This window comes from Boleophthalmus pectinirostris, unplaced genomic scaffold (assembly GCF_026225935.1).
Source record: "Boleophthalmus pectinirostris isolate CB_2022bp ecotype Guang Dong unplaced genomic scaffold, ASM2622593v1 HiC_scaffold_6, whole genome shotgun sequence".
NCBI classification, from domain to species: Eukaryota; Metazoa; Chordata; class Actinopteri; order Gobiiformes; family Gobiidae; genus Boleophthalmus; species Boleophthalmus pectinirostris.
In genome coordinates this window covers 33,833,284-33,855,470 of record NW_026571447.1, presented here as the reverse complement: position 1 = coordinate 33,855,470, position 22,187 = coordinate 33,833,284, and the positions used below count along the sequence as shown (strand labels likewise).

At 40.3% G+C, this 22,187-nt stretch overlaps 1 protein-coding gene and 1 long non-coding RNA gene across 2 annotated transcripts in view; one reads left to right on the top strand and one right to left on the bottom strand.

The window, feature by feature from the left end:
• Positions 1 to 22,187, top strand: part of tsnare1 (T-SNARE Domain Containing 1) — a 344,395-nt gene that overhangs the window by 225,184 nt on the left and 97,024 nt on the right. The gene's annotated exons all lie outside the window — the stretch shown is intronic.
• LOC129411701 (uncharacterized) lies at positions 11,889 to 12,702 on the bottom strand. The gene is made up of 4 exons (XR_008633409.1): positions 12,582 to 12,702; positions 12,266 to 12,399; positions 12,113 to 12,187; positions 11,889 to 11,961 (listed from the first exon to the last, which is right to left on the bottom strand). It is a non-coding gene; the product is annotated as an uncharacterized LOC129411701 (long non-coding RNA).

Here is a 22,187-nt window from a genome sequence, read left to right as displayed (position 1 = left end):
TATCTAGGCCTAGTTTCATGAGTTAAATTCTTCACTGAAGAACATTTCAAGCAAAGCAACACAACGGAGAAAAGCACTTGAAGGACACTCCACCAGAAAACCAGTGCATCGGTTCCACAGTACAAATAAAGTACAATATTTGCGTAATCTCCAGCTGTACCAGATGTTCTACACGGCGAGTTGTCCATCTGATAAATAGTTTAACGACACTTTCCCCTCCTCTGCACCAGCACATGCAAAGTAAACATCCATAAACTCATCCGTGCTCCGTGTGCCGCCCCCAAAATCGCATTAGTATGTCTCCACAGCGTCCTGGTTCTGCTGCAGGATATTGAATGCTGCCCAATTACTAAGAAGCTTATATAGACTTGTTTGTTCCTTTACCTGGGCAACGCAGGAGCTGCATCTTAAAATGTTTGTGCTCTAAACTTTTCAGGCAACTCACTTTTCCAGATATTACACAATCAATATTTCAAACACTTTTTAGTCCGTACATGGATTTTCTGTTTTGTGGTTCCGATCGATACCAAATTGCTGCAAGGAAATTACAAGTTGTCATCAGATGTTTTGAAAGAAATAAGGGTTTTTTGTTTGATTTGATTTTTATTATGGGACAAGCATGCAAGTATTATCATTATATTTTCACTTTTAGACATTTATGAAACAAAAATTACTAAAGTGCTGTTGCTTCAGGGGTTTGTAGCTTGTGTATTGATTAGTCTCAGATCAATAGTGCTATGGCTCAGGGCTGGCAATGGTACTAAATGTAAAAATCTAAAATGACATAGGGTATTTGTGCAGCTTGGTGTGCCTGGTTGTATAATACGAGTCGAGATGAGGGCCACAGGATGTGTTCCAAGTTTATTACTGAGCTCCAAATCTTCTCATCAATGGAAAAGTCAAGTAGGTTGTCAAAGCAAGTGGGTTACTCGAGTACTTTGTTATTTCAAATTTAGATCAGTTGTGTCATTATGGTTATTTCCAGGAAAAAAATAAAAATAAAATAAAAACACTTCAGTGGGAGGTCATGTCAGCTGAACCTGCTGTAGTGGACGTGGTACGAGAGGCTACGACATCCACCCTCTTCTCCGGACATGAGATATAAAAAAAATAACAATTTTAAAATGGCTTAAATGTCAAACCGGAGTTATTGGCAATGGTGAAAACAAACTGCATAGGCTCATGATGTCTGCAGTACTGTTCTATACTGACCTGCCATATGAGGGACCAGGACTGAACCAGGACTGAATTAGGACTGAGTGTGGGAACAGGCCCGGAGGTGCGCCCGCGTAGGCCGTGACCACAGGAGAAAGGACCAGGGGGGTTCGGAGCTTTTAGACACCCTGCTCCACGGGCTCGGGGTTCTCTCTCTCTCTGTCCAAGATTAGTCCTGGTTTAGATCTGGTTTAGACCTGGTTTAAACCTGGTTTAAACCTGGTTTAGTCCTGGATTATTCCTGGTGCAGTCCTGGTGTAGTCCTGGTGTAGTCCTGGGTTAGACCTGGTTTAGACCTAGTGCAGTCCTAGTGCAGTCCTAGTTTAGACCTGGTTTAGTCCTGGTTTAGATCCTGGTGTAGACCTGGTTTAAACCTGGTTTAGTCCTGGATTATTCCTGGTGCAGTCCTGGTGTAGTCCTGGTGTAGTCCTGGTTTAGACCTGGGTTAGACCTGGTTTAGACCTGGTTTAGTCCTAGTGCAGTCCTAGTTTAGACCTGGTTTAGTCCTGGTGTAGTCCTGGTTTAGTCCTGGTTTAGATCTGGTGTAGACCTGGTTTAAACCTGGTTTAGACCTGGTTTAGTCCTGGTTTAGATCTGGTGTAGACCTGGTTTAAACCTGGTGTAGTCCTGGTTTAGTCCTGGTTTAAACCTGGTTTAGTATTGGTGCAGTCCTGGTGTAGTCCTAGTTTAGACCTGGTGTAGTCCTGGTTTAGTCCTGGTTTAGATCTGGTGTAGACCTGGTTTAAACCTGGTTTAGACCTGGTTTAGTCCTGGTTTAGATCTGGTGTAGACCTGGTTTAAACCTGGTGTAGTCCTGGTTTAGTCCTGGTTTAAACCTGGTGTAGACCTGGTTTAGACCTGGTGTAGTCCTGGTGTAGTCCTGGTTTAGCCCTGGTTTAGCCCTGGTTTAGCCCTGCACTATATCCAGTGTTGGGAAGGTTACTTTTAAAATGTATTACTTTACAGATTACAGATTACAGACCCCAAAATGTAGTTTGTAACATAATCCATTAAATTACTTAAAGTGAGTAACGTAATCTGAATACTTTGGATTACTTGATATTGTCGTGCTTTATAAAACTACATCAATGTAACAACCACATCCTGCAAATTCATGTTTGTTGTCTTCAAATTGTCCGTTGAGCCCAAGTCTCCATGAACAGGTGATTGTTTTCTGAAGAGTAACAAAGACTAGAATCTTAACATAAGATCTTTTGTCTGTATAAAGACAATAAAAAGCCCAGTCTTTCCTTAACCTGATTAAAAATATTATTAATAGAGAAATTATTTTTATATGAAATCACTGCTGCCTTAAATTCCACCCTACTGTTCAGTGTCATATTGTTTAGACCTGGTTTAGTCCTGGTTTTTGTACTAGTTTAGTCCTGGTTTTAGTCCTGGTTTAGTCCTGGTTTTAGTCCTGGTTTAGACCTGGGTTAGACCTGGTTTAGACCTGGTGTAGTCCTAGTGTAGTCCTGGTTTAAACCTGGTTTAGTCCTGGTGTAGTCCTGGTTTAGTCCTGGTGTAGTCCTGGTTTAGACCTGGTTTAGACCTGGTTTAGTCCTGGTGTAGTCCTGGTGTAGTCCTGGTTTAGTCCTGGTGTAGTCCTGGTTTAGTCCTGGTGTAGTCCTGGTGTAGTCCTGGTTTAGTCCTGGTGTAGTCCTGGTTTAGACCTGGTTAGACCTGGTTTAGTCCTAGTGTAGTCCTGGTTTAGACCTGGTTTAGTCCTGGTGTAGTCCTGGTTTAGTCCTGGTTTAGTCCTGGTGTAGTCCTGGTTTAAACCTGGTTTAGACCTGGTTTAGTCCTGGTGTAGTCCTGGTTTAAACCTGGTTTAGACCTGGTTTAGTCCTGGTGTAGTCCTGGTTTAGACCTGGTTTAGTCCTGGTTTAGTCCTGGTGTAGTCCTGGTTTAGTCCTGGTGTAGTCCTGGTTTAGACCTGGTTTAGTCCTGGTTTAGTCCTGGTGTAGTCCTGGTTTAAACCTGGTTTAGACCTGGTTTAGTTCTGGTTTTAGTCCTGGTTTAACCCAAAATGTGAAAACAGGAAAATACCACCATGTAATCCATTTATTTCAACAAAGAAACTGTAAACTAATTACCACTCATTAAAACAGTAACTGGAACCGAACACAGTTACTCATAATTTGTACTCAGATTACATAATGCTGGTACATGTAATCTGTTACTCCCCAACACTGACTACATCACATTATGACATTATTGTGGGATCTGTGGGGATGTTGCGGCTTTACCTGAAACATTGTGCAGTGTGATATTTTATAGCAATAGTCACATTCCATTTTGTGAATTGCAGGTGTTTTTTTCTAACTAAAAAATAGCTTCAAAAACATGTATTCTTACTGTGAGAAGTATCGCCTCTCCATAGATCTGACCTATTACTAAGCGATACACTTAATTCTAAACTGTGAAACCATCCAGGCAAATCAGATACTTAATGGACGGACATGGAAACAAGCAGGTGATTGATCCTCCACCGGAAAAGTTACACACACGGTGCACCTTTAAATTCCGCGTGTTCCTGTTTTATTTCATCTGCCCGCTCCTCTTTCACTTCTGAACAAAACCTCTAAACCATCTCACCCCAGAGCGCCGGGGCACTCTGTCACCCCGAGGAGCTCCTGCCTTCCTCCTCCTTGTATCAGCGCCGGCTCCTCTCTTCTACAATCTCGCCGCGTTACAGATTTATCGAACAGCACCACTTACCCAGAACTCTGCTGATAAAACTTTTCCAGACATATTGTCCCAGCACCTCTCTCTTTCTCCCTCCGCTCTCGGGCCGAACGGCGGACTGAAGCGCCACATAGTCAGCTTTTAACGTGTCAGCCCCATTCACGTTGGCTTTCAGTGCACGGACTGTAACGCACTTTCTGGTTTGAAGACTAATGATAATGCTTTAGGGGAGCACTTTGCCGTATAATGAAGATGTATCTGGTCTGTGCGAGCTGTCTGAAGTACATCAACGTTCAGATCGGCTAATCCCGAGCTGCTGCTTCTTCGGACTCGGTGAAAAGGAGGAGGGAGGAAAGAGGGGAAGAGGAGAGAGCATCCGTCTACAGGCCGGCGTATAGCACAATGAAGGAGCCCGAGCGCGTCTGACAGCTTATTTGAGAGGGAGCAGTGAGAGAAATGGATGGGTGAAATGATGTCTGTTGAGGCGGACATGTTTGGTTTGTACTTTAGTCATCACGGCGTGCTTGAATGTAACCACTTCAGAAGGCAGGTGCGGAGCCGTGCGCTGCTATTACACGAGTCAGAAATACGTAATGGTGATAATGCACTGGGCTGTGTGTACACGGTCTGACAACACTCAATTAAAGCTGCGTTATGGAACTTTCTTTGGTGGAGAGTCCTGTTTGTCGACATGGAGGTGTTTATTTTTTGTCTTAAATGTTCTGCAGTATGGTATTAAACTTCTATATAAAGACTAGCAGGTGTCCCAGCCAAGTTACTGGTCAGTTCTGTGGAAAGGCAACCGTACTGGCTTGTCAAAGTCTGATCAGGTCTCAGAAGATAAGCAGGGCTGGGCCAGGTTACTACTTGGATGGGAGACCACTGGGAATTCCATGTACCACAGTGTTGTGTTCTTAGACCACTTTTCACACTGAAACAAATCACCGTACCACCGTATTGGAAACGATCTACGTCCACACACGTTGTTTCTGTGTCCGCAAGCCTTCCCTATCCACACAGCTTTGAGCGTATTTGTTTACATTTTACAGAAACAGAACTTAAAACCGCATGGAAAAAATCAGCTCACTATTGTGCGCTGATGCGGTTCAGCTTTTGTCGGAATAAAGGACACCACTCAGTGGAATATGAGTGATTTTTTCTGTGACAGAGGGGTGTTCTGCTGATGGTGAGTCTGTTCTGTGCTTCTATCACGTTGGAGATGGTTCATGTTAAACTTTTCAGAGATTATATGTCTGCAGGTCGTACACACAGACCATATATATGAATGGACATATATTTTAGCCTCTTAGCGTTTTGGCGGTGAATTACTTAGAGCATAAACCTACATCAGCGTATTAGCGTTTTCAGGCGTCCACACAGTGCCAGATCAGATCAGTCCTCAGATGAATTTGTGAGAGCTGGCGGCACCAGATCGTTCCGTCTCTGGAGCCGTTCTCAATCGGATTAGTGTGGACGAACACTGCATCTTCAACGAAAACAACTCAAATATGTACTAGTGTGAACGGGGCCTTAGGCAAGACACTTCACCCACCTCACTTCAATCAGTCTGTCCCAGGGCAGTTGTGGCTACAATAGCATTTTACCACCACCAAGTGTAAACCACTGTTAAGAAGGTGCTGCATAAATGCAACTTTTAATTTATAATATTTAATTAAAACCCCACTCACTATGTATGTTTTTCAAAAAATGTATTTAATGTTATTATTATTATTATTATTATTGTTAATAATAATAATAATAACTCATATTTGATTGAATAAATGCAAGGTGGAAAAGTTTAATGAACAATCCAGGCAAAGTGTTTTCATATCTATGGAGACAAAAGTGACAAACCCCTAATAAAAAGTCTCTTTCAGTATCTCTGTTTCATAGCCAGACACTCACTTTTCACTCCTCAATGACACTTAGATGATGATGGGTTAGGGTGCCCTGCTCAAGAAACAATTTATCTATTTAGTTTAGAATCCCTCAATATAAAAAATGCAATTGCTTCTCAATCTTTACAAAATGTCTAGAAATCAAACTATGAAAGAAGAAAAGTTGCCTCTAAGCTCCATCCACCCTCCTCCATCCATCCTCCCTGCACCAAACAGTAGTTCAGTCTGTTTTTGACTTTGCACAGCGGGCTTGTAGGTGCAGAGTGTATGGTGAGTTTGACAGATATTAGCTGTGGTAGATTTGATTGTGCTTTGACAAGTGGACAGCTCTGGACTGACTGACAGCTTATTTGAGAGGTGCCTGTGAAATGGTCAGTGAAATGATTGATGTCCAGACTGGCTCTTGTTTGGCCAGCACTTTAGTCTCTGCAGTATCTGAGTGTCACCTCCTCTGCAGCAGCCATCTTAGGTTTAGCAATCATTTTATCTGACAATATTTCTTTTGACGTATGTTAAAGATGCACTGTGTAAGTTTTCTGGAGATAGTCCACAACCTGTTTGTCTCCTGGAGATGATAATGCTTTGGTTTAAATTGTCCACAGTATGATATTAAACTGATCTCCTTGTGTTTATTCAACTACTCCTCAAAAATATCTTAAAAATATATGAATTCTTACTGTGACTGGGGTCGCCACTCCACAAATCTAACCTGTAATTAGGTTTGCAAGTCCTGCCTTACGCAAAATCGATTCTTGTGAGCTTTAAATTAAGTTAGAATGTTGTTACCTCCTCAAAAACATCATTGAGTGCGTTTACATGCACATCAGTATCCCGGTTATGATCGGGTTTTTTGAGTGTCCCGGTTTCTTCATGGTGCATGTAAACGCAGTATCCCGGTTTCAGTATCCCGGTTATTAGAAACTGGGATACTGTAGCTGGTATATTCTGATAGTAACCGGGATACTGTGACATGTTTTGCAGTATCCTGGCTACATAAAGTTGAGTGTGCATGCGTCCAAAAGACAAACACTTTCCAGTATTTTCACCACAACAGTAGCGACATAAATAAAGTGAACAACATAAATAAAGTGACCATACATCAGTGAAATGACTGTAGAATAAAAAGCTGCGCTAAACCTGCACACGTACAGTCTGCACTTGTATGACCTTCATGCTTTTGATCGCTGAAAAGCTAAAACATGAACTATTTCCTATACAATATACGCACAGAACAGACTCACCATCATTTGCACCTCCTCTGTCACAAAAAGAACACACATAATCCACTGAGTCGTGTCATTTAGTCCAAAAGAAGCTGAATCGCATCAATGGCTCATGGAGCGAGCTGATTTTAATATCACCGCTAACAGTTTATGTAAATGAGCCATGCAGACTTAAGTTTCATTTCTGTAAAATGTAAACAAATGTGATCAAAGCTGAATGATATTATCAAACGGGCTGATGTGGCTCTACAGTGGTTATGGTTTATATGTTGTGAAGTTGAGTTTATTTATGCAGAAGATTTGAATTAAGAATCTGTTGGGTTTGGTGTGTGCAGTGGATTGTGGGATATCTCACAGCTCCTCACCGCTGGTTAAACCTCCTGACCTTCCTCTGCTAAAGGAGCTCATGGTTTGTATTTTTCCTTCTTTATTAAATAGATTTAAGTTCATTTTTGCGCTTGTGCATTTGTAAGATTATGTCAAGAAACTGGGATACTGCATTTGATCATGTACACAGTAGGGATGGGCATTCGATGAAATTTTCTTAATCGATCGTCGGAAGAATTAACGATCGATTATCGATTAATCATTAACGTTTTTATATTAAAATGATCATCATTATTATTACTATCTGCACTACTAATCTGCATAAATAAATTCAAGTTTACGACATATAAACCGTAACGTTATTTTAATAGATCCATGCTCTAGAGCCACATCGATCCGTTTGAGATTATAATGTGTTTAATTCAGTTTTGCGCAACTCTCACAGAAACGAAACTTAAAACCGCATCGCTAATTTGCATAAACTCAGCGAAGATAAAAGTACAGCTCTTTCTGTTGGATTAAAAGACATGACTTCAGTGGAATACAGGTTAGTGTGACATATTTCCGTTTGTCAAAACCAGGACACTGTACGGGGGCAGGGAGGTGGGGACTCGTCATCGACATTGCGCGACTCTCACCTGGTAAAGCTTTTTCCCACTGGACACCGAAACATATGTGCCTGCTTTGTTCACTGTGCACATGGACTCACACTTGTCCCGAACGCAACGGAAAGCGTGGAATTTCTTGTACAAATCATCGTTAAATATGCATTTGTGCTTCGGTACGTTGCAGACTGACCGACTGTTTCTGTTTGCTCGCTCCTTCTGATGCAGAGAGACACATGTACAGACCTGTTTGGTCACGCCATGCACAACAACCTACATTCGGTTTGTTGATTAAAATTAACGTAATCGATGAAATTCTTAATGATCAATTATCGATTAATCGATTAATCATGCCCACCCCTAGTACACAGGGATATGAGTATATCAGTTTCTCAACGCGTATGTATACACAGTATCCCAAATACTGACATAACCAGGATATAGCTAATAACCGGGATACTTATGTGCATGTATACGCACTCATTGTGTTTTATTTCATTAACACATATTTGAGTAACTCTTTATTATTAGTCTGTCTACATCTCCAAAGCTCAAAATGCTCTTTTCGACCTTGTGATGTCATGTAGTGATGCTTTAAGATAATAACTATGTTTTTATCTTTTCTTCAGTAGAATTTCAGCAATTTCCACGGATGAAACTGTCCAGATAATTCTAGCGAAGGTGTGTAGAGTTTAAAAGCACAATGGAGCACTTCCTGTTACAAGGTGGAACAGTGTTTTCTGTTTGAGTAGGGTGAAAAACTGGGACACGCCGGTTTGGAGTGGTTGGTAATAATAAACTGTGAAACGAGTGCATAATTAAGGAAAATTGTTAGTCACTTGGCCCATTCATGACTTATTCAGGACTAACATGTGAATTAGTAGTCACATTTTCTTGGAGCCTGTTTACACGAGAACGCTTGCGGGTAAAATCGACAAAATAGTTTATCGGAAGTGCCTTTCGTTTAGACGGTGACGGCGTTTTTGGGGCTTAAAAACGCAAAAAATCTGACACCTCCAGAGTGGAAAAGTTACATACCATAGCGTTTCTGTCTGCACTGCCCAAGATGCAAAACTCTGGTCAGATCTGCTCAGGTCGCATACATGTTTACGTCTCATACATCACCACCGAGCCGCCTGGCATGAATACCCAATCGAATTCCACACACTTTTGCGTCAAGGTATGCGCGCAGATTTCCTCCTGATAATGCTCGTCTAAAGGAGGAATAAAAAGTGAAGACGCGACGCCACTTTTGCGTCTTCTGTTCAAACCATCATCATATAAACGTGGCCTTGTTTTGGTCATTTTTAAGCAGCTTTTCTGTTTTTTTTTTACCTAAATAAATGACAATGTATGCCTCTCTTTACTGTTGGCAGGTACTAAATTTGTCAAAAATAGGGACACCTGGGACATGTCTTGTATATATTATAAAACTGGGACAAATCAGTGGTTTTGGATAAATCTGCTGGGACAGGGGATGCTGGGCTCTAAACTGGGACTGTCCTGGGTAAATAGGGACGTCTGGTCACACTACGTTTGAGACAAAAGCTCCTTTAAAAAAAACTTTTGAGTGTTAAACATATGTGAAAGAAACAAAACACAACTCTAGGTATGTTTTCTATATGGAAACAACATCATAACTTCGATCAGAAAATCGTGTAATACAGCCGTTTGTAGGTTTGTGGTTTAACTAATCTGTAGCACTTGTGTGTAACTTGTCAGGTGACATTTCTTGCGTGAGGTTAGTAACCAGCTTGTCTCTATGGAGAATGCATTGCTTTGCCTGTATTGTTACAGCATGGTAGCCAGGCTGGTGCCACCTAGTGCCTCCACTCAATTTCATTTCTCTCCAGCTACTAGATCAGGAATCGGAATACACGAAGAACCCTGGAAGTTGTAGACCACGGACTGGCCAATCAGTGAAGAGCTGTGAAGCCGGCAATTACTTGGACACCACTGAGCATTCCGGAGCATTACATACATCTCGACCAAATAACAGCAACTGGTTAAATAAAAAAAAGTGCCCGCCTACTGTCGAGGGAACGAATCCTAATGCTGCGAGGTCAGACAGTTTCCGCAAAGTGAAACTGTCTGTAACAGTATGGCATTAAACTTGTCAACATTTATTTCACTACGGGTGTTTTCATGGATAAAAATACCTTAAAAAACATGCATTCTTACTGCGAGCGGAATCACCTCTCCACAGATCTGACTCGGCCTTGGTCGCGTCACTTGCTTGTCTCCATGAAAATAGAAATTTGATGGTCATACTGTTCAACATTCAGATGAAGCAGTTACATATAACAATTTGTTTTGAATTATTAGTTACTATGGTGATGGTCCTAACTTTTCATCATTCTGAACTCATAGATTGGACCTTCCATGATAAAAGTTACACAGTGTAGCTTTAAATAAATATCTGTTTTAGGAGGTTGGCTGTAGTGTTTGCAGTTATATTTTTCCACTGTTGGTCTTAAGTGTGGAGCAGCAGAGATGAGTTGTGTGTAGTGCCTCCTCTAGTCTAATCTCCTCTCTCCATGGATCACTGCAGTTTGTTTGTTTTGGACTGGGATTAAATAGTAAATGGCTTTACTCTGGGCTCACTGCAAAGCTTTATACAAATACTATATACACATTGTATATGGATTGTTTTGGGGATACTTGATGGTGTTTATGTGTGTATACGGTTTGATCATGTCATAATTTCAGATGATGGACAAGGGCCTATGTAACTGTTTTTGAAAGAAATGCCCCAAAAATTCAGACAGTTATTATTATTTCTTCTTTTTTGTATCTACAAAACTGCAATTTCAATCTAAAAGGTCCTATATTATACAAAATTGCCGTGTTAAAATGGCATTACCTCCTCAAAAAAACATAAAACATACTTGGAGTTGTGTTTTGTTGTGTTTTTTCATTCACAAATGTTTATTATTAGTATGTTTACATCTCCAGAGCTCAAAATGCTCTGTTCCACCTGGTAGTTTTCAAGCTGACAGCTGCATTTTTGCCTTTTTGCCTTTTTGTTTAGTAGAGATTGACAGTTCTGGGGCTGAAATTATCCAAATGTTCCAGTGACGATGTATGGAGTTTAAAAACAGAGTAGAGCACTTTCTGTAAGGCAGGGATCTCCAAGCTTTTGCGTTTGGTGAGCTACCTTTAACAAAATGAAAATGCCGAAGAGAAAGAGCCACTCATTTTATCGGCCGCAAGAAATTGATGTGATATAAGAGGACGAGCCTTAGTGTAGTACAGTCAGATTCTTAGAAAACCTCGAACCATTATCTATTTATTAGAACACAAAGTTCAAAATAAAACATTTACAAAGGTAATTAGTCAAATTTGAATTATTCAACACAATAAGTATAATTCAGAAATCCCTTGGGGAGCTACTTGTAAGGGGGTGGAGAGCTACTGTTGGCTCCCGATCTACAAGTGGGAGACTCCTGCTGTAAAGGCATGTTCCACCGGCCATGGGGAAGACCCAGGACACACCTGGGAACTCCTTGGGGTCCACCTGGAGAAGCTACAGAAGGAGTCTCCAACCTGTAGCCACCCCATTCCAAGTAGCTCGCCAAAGGACTTATTTACTAATTACACGTATTGTGCACTGAAAAAAAAAGTTGCTGGATTTGCGTAAAAAAGTTATGGACAGCGGTTGCACGCAATAAAATTATGTTTAGGCTTTGAAACTTTTTTCGAACCCCTCTACACATATTTTTCTCGGAACATGAACATCACTTTTTCATGTTGATGAAATTTGAACAAATCATGCTGAATATGCATATTTATCTTATGGTACCTTATCATGAAATGTATAAATATGTATAATTTAATTTAATTGATCTAATTCTGTAAAAAAATACAAAAACAGTCTTTAGTTTTCTACAGTTCTGTTTTGTCTTAAACAGAATCAAACACAAAGAGACACACAGGGACAGAGACACACAGTTTGGAGCTGGACAGTGTGAAGATTTATTCCAGTGAAGAAGCTCTGGTCTCTGCCTGTGGACACAGAATAACACATGATGATCACATTCTGATGATCTACTCTGTTGTACATGTTTAAATACACTTATAGCAATTATTACTACAATAATGGACCAGAACAGAAGAACAAGAACATTAGAAGTGTATCTGCAGAAACAAAACTCACCATGTGCTGCTTTTCTTCCTCTAAACACAGTAACAGGGAGGGCATCTGGTATAAAGTCTCCTAGTGCCACATCACCTTGTACAAGTACGATAACAGTTTCAATAGGAAGTTCATTTTGAAAAATTTTAAAATAATTTTAGTTGGTTTACTTACTTTGTTCATCTGTGGTCTGTGTTTTGTTGGTTCTCAAACATCTTCCTTTTTTCTGAAACATCAACTATAACATTCATGAACTTCCCCACAGCTCCAGCAGAACTCTGGACGTCACTCTGTGTTTGTAGACGACTCTGGAACAAACACATTCAAATCTTAGTACAACTGTCACACTCTTGTAGATGGACAGTCAAAAACTATTAGATTCAAGCTGTCCTTACATTAACTCTAATTTCAAATAAAACACCACAAACATGTTTTAACAATGACGACATTCTAGGCCAGAGAAACATATAAAATCTTTGAAAAGTCTCACCTCCAGATCAGCTCTGATAATCCTCCTGCTCCACACTGTGTGTCTCTGCTCCTGTAACTGTCCTGTGTCCTGTTACATTTGAATTTTCCCTCCAAAAGTTTTGGGGAGGAGAATTCCAGAGGGAGGAGCTTCACCAGAGATTATAATAAAGTCATGTTTCCTCAACCTTAAAACATGCAGGTCTCACATCGGCCACAATCAAGCGATGTTTGTAAGATTTAAACATGTTTGACAGAGAAACGTAAAAAAGTGATGTTATTGTTGTCAAATTTGTTTTTGCAATTTGAGCAACCCCTCTCGGACCGTTTTTTCAGTGTGCCGAATTACTCAGATTTGATGAACTACCATTATAAACTGTTTTGATGCACTAATAAATAGATAAATGTTTATGTTTTATAGACTTCTAACTGTTCCAAATTTACGAGTTTCCTGTGATGAATTTATTGTGGCCGCGTAAAGTCGTAGCTCTTTTGGCATTTTTTTTTTTTTTTTTTTTGTAAAAGTAGCTCACCGGAAGAAAAAGGTTGGAGACCCCTGAGGTAGAGGAAGTGTCCGGTGTGAAGGAAGTCTGGGAGTACCTGCTTAGACTGCTGCCCCCAGAAAAGCGGAAGAAAATGGATGGATCACAAGTTAGAACACAGCGTTTCCAGTATGAGAGAAGAACTCGGCCTAAACATGCAAGATTTGTGTGTTAAATATGTGTGAATGAAACGAAACACAACTACAGGTGTGTTTGTGATGAGGAAACAACATTATAACAAAGACTTTTCAACTGACTTCATTTCCCATTTGTTTATAACGATAGAGAGGATGTTGAACTTTGTGCCAGTTTTTGTTCCATGTGGATAAGTCCAGTAATTAGAGAGAAATGAACCGTAAACCAGGTCAACAAATCTGCAATCTGACCGTTATACACAACAAACTCTCCCCTGAGAATTTTGACCCGTCCTTTATCTCAATTTTAAACTATTATGGAAATGATGTTCTTATTCATGTATTTTTGTGAACCTTTTACCCACAAATTTACAAATTTCAAAGGTCTCAGTCGAAAGCAATGATAACATTTGATTTTGTTGAAGTTTCCATGATTACAGAGCACTTAGGAGTATCTAATTTTTCATTTGTTCGGTCGTCAAACTCTGTGGTCATGTCCCAAGCCACAGCTGCCCTCAGCCAGATTTGTGGAGATTTGGCTGCCATGGGTTTTAACTTTCTACTTATAGGCAACATTTTTAGGACTTTTGACCAGTGAAAAGATCGAAAGACAGTACCGTAATTTCCGGACTATTGAGCGTACTTGAATACAAGCTGTATCAACAAAAAAAAGTACTTACATAGGCCCCAATTGTCTATAAAGATGCAGGTGTCCACGTTGTAACTTGAGATATTTACACAAAAAAGATGGTACACAAAAAGATACATGCACCTTATAATCCAGAGCGCCTAATAGTGCGGAAAATACGGTAAATAATCAGTCTCTGCGCTAAGAAAACGAGGAGTCAGTAGAGAACGATAGAGGCCCTTTGACATTCAGTCTCTTTCGTAGAGAGTGAGAGAGACGAGAAAAACAAACAAGTGTGCAAACAGAAATGATCATGTCCAGAAAAGTTATGGGGCTTGTTAAAAGTTATCATACAATTATTGATTATCATTATAGGCCTATCGTTGTATAAGCCGAAAGGTTCAAAGTGTGAGAAAAAAGTAGCGGCTTGTAGTCTGGAAATTGCTGTACTTTGACTACTGAACTTTACCTGTATCCGGACGGTGATTGCAGTTTGCTTCTAGGTCAACAAAAAGACAGGAAAAAGCTCTCATTTCTCCACTAGATTCACCAGTTTCACTCCTCGAACCATAACTGCTATTCCACAGAGCTCTTAAGTCATAACCAGACTCCCTACCAGGTATTTGTGATTTGGTGAATGGAGGTTCTTTTTTTTTTTTTTTGTAATCTTTTCTTCTAAGTCCTTGAGCTTTATCTTTTTGCACTTTGGTCGGACAAATGGTAGAAGTCTGATTATTCGTGTTCTTCAGCTCTTCTCCGCTGTTTCCCCTTTAGGCCGTCACCTCCCAGCTGCACCGAAAATCATTTAATCAAAACATGAATTCATGAAAGAGACGAGAGCGAAAAGGAGAGCAGGGAGATTTGAATACAGAGGTGGAGTTGGCACAGTGAACTTTGTGTGTCCAACAGCATGGTTACAGGTTTAACAAGGCTCGGAGCAGACTTCACAAACAGAAAAAGACACGCGCAGTTGGAAAGTGCACTGGTTTGAATGCCTTAAAAGCATCGGTGGAAAAAGGCAAATTACCTTAACTATAAACTACATTTTCAAAACCTTTCTAGACTTTTTGTTAATTTTGAGCTTGAGTGAGTCTGAGTTTTAAGAGAAAAAAAGTATTTCAGTTTGCCATGCATGTGTCCTGTAATAAATGTTAGATAAATGTTTGTTTTTCAAAAGTAATATCTTGGACCAGTTGACTGTGTTGTCCTTGTATGGAAATTGAATCTTTGCCTGCAAGAATTGGCTTGACTTTTGAATTATTCTACTGTCATTTCCAGACTTTTTGAGCGCACCTAAATATAAACCACATCAACTACATTGAGTGCGTATACATGCACATCAATAACCCGGTTATTAGCCATATCCCGGTTATTTCAGTATTCGGGTTACTGCGTATACATGCGCACTGAGAAACCGGGATATTCATATTCGTGTATACATGATCAAATGGAGTATCCCGGTTTCTTGACATAATCTTACAAATGCGCAGGTGCAAAAATTAACTTAAATCAATTTTATAAACCAGGAAAAATACAAACCGTGAGCTCCTTTAGCATAAGAAGCTAAGGAGCTACGAGATCTCCCACAATCCACTGTGCAGATTCTTCATTAAAATCTTCTGCATAAATAAACTCAACTTTACAACATATAAACCATAAACACTATAGAGCCACATCAGCCCGTTTGATCAGATAATTCAGCTGTGATCACATTTGTTTACGTTTTACAGAAACGAAACTTAAGACCGTTTGGCTAATTAGCATAAACTGTTAGCGGCGATAAGAACAACTTGCTCCTTGCGCCGCTGATGCGATCAGTTTCTTTTGGACTAAATGACACGACTCTGTGGATTATGTGTGTTAGTTCTTTGACAGAAGAGGCGCTAATGATGGTAAGTGTGTTCCGTGCGTATAAAGTATAGGAGATAGTTCATGTTTTAGCTTTTCAGCGATGCAGGTCGTACGAGTGCAGATTGTACGTGTGCAGGTTTAGCGCAGCTCTTAATTTTACAGTCACTTCACTCGTTTGGTCACTTTATTTATGTTGGTCAGTTTATTTATGTGACTACTGTTGTGTTGAGAGGCTGGAAAGTGTCTTTTGGACGCATGCGCACTCAACTTTATGTTGCAGTAACCGGGGTACTGCGTTTACATGCCACAAGTAACCCGGTTACTATCGGAATAAACCAGCTACAGTAACCCAGTTTCTAATAACCGGGATACTGCCATAACCGGGTTACTGAAACCGGGTTACTGCGTTTACATGCACCATGAAGAAACCGGGATACTCAAAAAACCCGATCATAACCGGGTTATTGATGTGCATGTATACGCACTCATTTTAACAAAATTTTAAATTGTACATATATAGGCCGCACCTGAAAATACCGTATTTTCCGGGCTATTAGACGCACTCTTAAGCCTCTAACCCCATCAAAAAATGACCGGGCGCCCCGCAATCCAGAGCGCCCTATACACGAATCCACTCAGGTGTCCCAGCACGACTTCAGTAAACTACAAAGCTGCACCAGCCGCAGAACACACAAACACACACAGAGCAGACAGCGACCGCACAGCGAAAAGCACCCACAGCCACTAGTGTTAAAACTTTTTTACAACCTCTATACCCTGTGTCATATTTTGATGAACTTTTGCTAGTAATGAAAGGAACTGACCTTCAGTTGGTCATATTTTTGAAAAAAGACCCCCCGGACTCAAAATGAAGTTTTCGTAAAGCCTACCAACAACCAGAATAATACCGTTAGAAGGTTAATATCTGTTCAATCATAAAATAACCAAAGGCAATTTTCTGTCTTCTGAGACACCCCAGTGCTGATTGGTCGGGCGCTAAAGCCTCCTCTAACTCAGCAAAGTCGGCTACATGGAACTTCTGCTCTGAGAACCATCGGTCAGCCCATGCAGTGCAAATGAAGAGACAAACTCACTTCAGCCTACACCTTGCATCTGGCATGAGTATGAAGGCAAGAATTGCAAGGACGGCTCTTGAATTCCAGCGAGCATTGCTGATGTTGGGGATTTTTTTAAACTCCACCAACTTATTATTGATCCATTTTCAGTCAAATTCACTTGTAATGGCCCTTGTGACTGTAACTTAGCATGGTTTCGCATTTCATATCATTGGCTGTAATGTGTATTTAATTTTTTTTTGTTTTGTTTCGGGGGGACTTTTTTAAAAGTGTGTTGAAAATGAAGTTTGGTTTCTTCAATTATACAAACAAGTTCATCCAACCATAATGCAGGACTTTGATTTTGGAAAAAAAAGTTCAAAAAGTTATAACCCTAGCAGCCACACTCATCACTCCACGCAGACGAGGAACAGAACGAAGGAACGAACCAAAAAAACGACTCCAATGTGCCACTTCTAGACACGACTGAACAACTGAGTCACTGCGAACACGCCGACAATCCAGCACCCTCCCTACACGCCACAACTGAACAAAGCCCAGAGTCACCGTGAACGCCACAAACAAAGTCCCACTGACCCATCGAACTGTTGTGTTTCGTTTAAAATCCGGTGCGGTTTATTTGTGAAAAAAGTTTGAAAATAGACCATTTAATGACAGCGCGTCTTATAATCCTAATAGCCCAGAAAATACGGTAAGCCGCGAGTGTCCACGACTTCAAGAACGTTTTCGATTTTAGGCCATCAGCTCTACTACGCATGTCTCCTGCAGAAAGAGCCGCTGTCCCGTCTTGTATCGTGTCAGTGTCTTGTAGGATTTCAGAAGAATTCAGGCTCTAATGGGGTTGAGGCTAGTTGCACGGATGAACTAACGATTAACACCATCGATAAACTTCAGGTCTTGACCAGAGCGTGACCCGGGTTCTCTTTGGTGACTTCTCATTGAAAAAAGCTACACTCCAACAACGAGAACTTTCAGTATAGGAACAATCCACGTCTTTAGCTTCTTTATCGACCCAACAATCAAAACCACATTGATTTTCTTCCTTTCTACAGGAGTCTAAGTCGAGGTTGCCAGATTGTTTGTGTGTTTTTTCACTCAGAATCGCCACTGTAGGTGAGTATCAGAGAGGATAACAAAACATGTCATTTTCCGTGAATATTTTTTGATTCCCTCCACAGATGCATCAGACAAGGCATTTTCTGTTTAAGTTCGTAATCACGGCGTACAACAAGCCACAGCGGAAGGCGTTAATAGCCGCAGCAGGTATCTAGCAGGCTAATGTACAGTGGAATTGCTGAAGGCGCAATCATGCTAACGAGCTTTGACGAATTTAATTGTAGCTGAGCAAATTGCCGGTGCAGAAAGAAGATAATTCTCAAAACTCACTTCAAGCTTTTCATTCAAGAACTTTTTTTTTTTTTTTTTACAATGTTTCCCCTCTGAAAAAGATGGAGAGGCCCGGATTTTAATTACTTTTTAATCAAAGTAATAAAGTGAATAAGTGATTACTCTGCTCTAACCAAGGTTTAGAGGGCCTTTTCTCATTTGTCTTTTTGAATGAGGATTTGGTCGTTCGGTTTCAGCCTCAGAAAATATATTTTTTTCGAGTGATAGTACTTGTTTTTGGTCCATTCCTGAAAAGGCCAATTTTACCCTGTTTACTGATCTGTTATAATGTTGTTTCCTCATCACAAACAGACCTGGAGTTGTGCTTTGTTTCATTCACACGTTTAACACACAAACACTGCATATTTAGGCTGAGTTCTTCTCTCAAATGAAAAACACTATGTTCCACCTTGTGATGTCATGTGGTGATACCTTAAGTGCTACACTGTGTTTTTAAAGAGCCCATACTACACTATTATTGATCTCTGTTATAATGTAGTTTACTCATCAACATACCTGAAGTTTTGTTTCATTCACATTTGTTTAACACTCAAACTTACACGCAAATTTAGGCTGAGTTCATCTCTTAAACAGAAACCACCTTGTGATGTCATGCGGTAATACAGGAAGTGCTCAACTGTGTTTTTAAACTCAGTACTCCTTCACAAGAATCATTTGGATAATTTCAGCCAAGGAATTGTCAGTCTGTACAAGTAAATCTGCATGACATTTATTTTTGCATATTATTATAGAAAATAAATATTTACTTTTGTGTTATATCTATGTGTTTACGTTTTCTAGACATGTTCTATGTATTACTGTCTGGATAAACATTCATTCAACTTGAAAACTACCGTGTATTTCGGACTACAGTATAAGTCGCACTTTTTTTCATGGTTTTGGTGGTCCTGTAAATGATATATTAAAAATGTTCACACTGAAGCCACGAGAGGCTTTAGTCTTGTGTGTCAGTATCTGCTGCTCCCGTTCCTTCTGTATCACTGTCACTTCACTCTACTGCGCATGTCTCCTGCAGAAAGAGCCTCTGTGCGATCGACTGTATCACGTCAGTCAATCGCACCATTACTTCTGTACCACTGAAAATTTTAACAAACTTAATAAAGACGACTGAGAAGACTGAACACAAATGCCCCCAAAAAGAAAATCATATTTTGCAGATTACAAGCTGCAAGTGGCGAAATATTCAGCCAAAAACAGTAATCGAGCAGCAGAAAGAAAGTTTGGAGCGAGCTAGAAACTTGTGACAATGGGGAGGATGCGCCATGCAACATTCTTGGAAGTCACTGGATGGATCGACAAAGCCTGGACTTTAGTGACACTGAAACCATCCTGTTTCAGAAAAGGCCGGAATAATTCTAACTGGAGCTGATGCTGAGTCTGACGACAGCTACACAGAAGAGGAAGCGGCGCTCTGTTTACTTATATATGTTTGTTTTTTTTTCTTCATTATCCCAAAACATGCTACACAGGTCTCCAGGAAGACCAGTTGATTGTCAAGGTCGGTAAAATAAATCGATCAATGAACCTGCCCAGGGATTACAGGAGGAAATTATCACTGATGCTACAACCTGGTACAATGCACCTCTCCTGTTAAGGCAGGGGTGGGCAAACTAAGGCCCAGGGGCCATATGCGGCCCTTCAATCTTTTTCATCTGGCCCGCGAAACTTGAAAAAATAATATTAATAATAATGATCATTTTCAGTGTTTTTAAAGTCATTTCAATAAACAGTAAGACAGATATTTAGTTGTAATGCTTTGTAATGTTTTTCAATTATGGGACATTTCAATAACATGGGATATTTTTTTCTCTTATGAGGTGGATTACCAGAAAATTCCATTCATCTGCTCCTGGTCCGGCCCTTCCGTCAAATTTTAGAACCCTTTTCGGCCCTTGAGTCAAAAAGTTTGCCCACCCCTGTGTTGAGGTTAATGTAACAATTGTGCTCAAATAAATACACAAATAAATAAATAAATTATGCATTTGTTGGCTGGTGCAACTTATACTTCCAGAGCGACTTGTAGTCTGAAAAATATGGTACTGATATAGACAGACTAATAATAAAAGATTACTCAAACATGAATGAGCACAAAACACAACTCCATTTATGCTACTGTTCTAGTATAAATATCTCTGGTTGCACAATAGCCATTTAAGTTGACGCCTCTTATTACATGGGTTATTATAATAGTCTCTTCATTCATTTTTATCGTATTCGTTGCGTGAAAAGTACTTGACTGACTTCTACCTGCGATACCGTGAGCTGCGTCTCCTCTCCGTCCTTCAGCCCTTTCAGACTCAGGTGTGGGCTCCTTGGACGCCTGCCACATAAAAACATGATTTTACATTTATAAAGCGTTTATTCGGAGAGGGCGAAGGAGGGAGATGTGGAAGGAATGTCACCGCTCGTTTTTGTCCGAAGAGTAAATCTGCTTAGCACTTCTCTGTGACGCGGCTGACACAGTGTCCTGCCCGCCGATGTCTTTGGGCGCACACAGGGACACAAGTGTGCGCAGAATTTGATATCGGCTTAAAGGACACGCACAAAAGACAGTGAGAGTGGTAGAGGGCGTTCAGGCCCGTTACAATGGAACGTAATCAACCACTTTTACTCAAGGAACAGAAGACGGCTGAAGGTTGTAGTGGAAGAGGGTTTCAGGGTCATCGTGTATAAAGAGGTTGGTGGATAAATTCCTGCTTCAGCCCCACTGGAATCGTAGAAGCCACTGTTCAAAGCCTGTGGACGTCCAGCAAAAGTCATGTTTCGCTCACTTTTCTCACTGTTTAACTTTTTGTTTGGGGGTCTGTCACCTGCTTGTTTCTACGGATATGTCATTTCTCTGCCGGAAATGTTCGACAGTATGACATTAAACAGCTCTAGCTTACATTTATTCAATTACAGGTGGTTTTATTGCTCAAAAATGCTTAAAAAAAACAGGTATTCTGAATGTGAGCAGGGTTACCTCTCTGCAGATCTCTGTCTTTGTCTTCGTGTCTGCCTGAGGCCGCAGCCATCTTGGGATGACGTCCTTTGCTTTGATCAAGTCGCCTCTGACCAGCCTTTATGCACGTTCTTTGATTTGAATGCTTAGACCCACTGTAAATTGGGTCAATGGGCAAAGCACTCTCCAGTCACTATGTGTTTGAAAGGCCAGTATCCAATTTTTCTCCATGGATTTGATACCCAGTATACAGTAGATATTTCGTACAAGCAGCTCTTGAGGTTAAAAAAATCTTGCCTAATCAGCCAGACTCTTCTGTATTCTGTGAAAATGCAATTTTCCAGGCCGGGTAAAGTCACAGAATTTTGTAATTTCAATGAAAGTTTTGGAAAAGTCATGGAATTTTAGTATGTCTTTCACACAACTACAGCAGTTCTGTTAAGTTCTCATTAGGCTGTTATGATTACTTCTGAACGTATGCGCCATTTGTTTAAAAAAGACGACTAGAGTATTTCGAATGTTAAAAAACTATAATACCAGAGCATAAGGTGAGTGGATAGGGTTAACATTTCATATTTAGCCCTAAAGTCTGTTCAATTCCACACATGTAGGCGCAGTAAAGTGATGGAAAATTCACTTTAGGTCATGAAAAAGTCATGAAAAAGTTTTGAAATTTTGTCAGTGGAAAAGAGTGGGAACCCTGGTAACTGGACAATACAGGGTGAAAATCCTCCGTCCAAACTTGAAATCATCCAATCACAGCCGCTAATTTGTATCACGTGTCTCTCAAATGAGGAAGACATACAATATCTTCAAAAATTCTCATATCATTCACAACAAAATATATTACTTTTTTTTTTTCTTGAGACAAATAATAGTTTGGTGCTTTGATTGTTGATTCTGATTCTCAAAAATCTGCACTAGTTCTCAGTCCTTTATGTAGGCTTATCTCCTTTTTTTTTTTTTTTTAACAAATCACTGTTTTTGACGCGAACTGAGCATGCGTCTCTCTGATTGGTTAATCCACCTGTCAATCACACAGGATACTA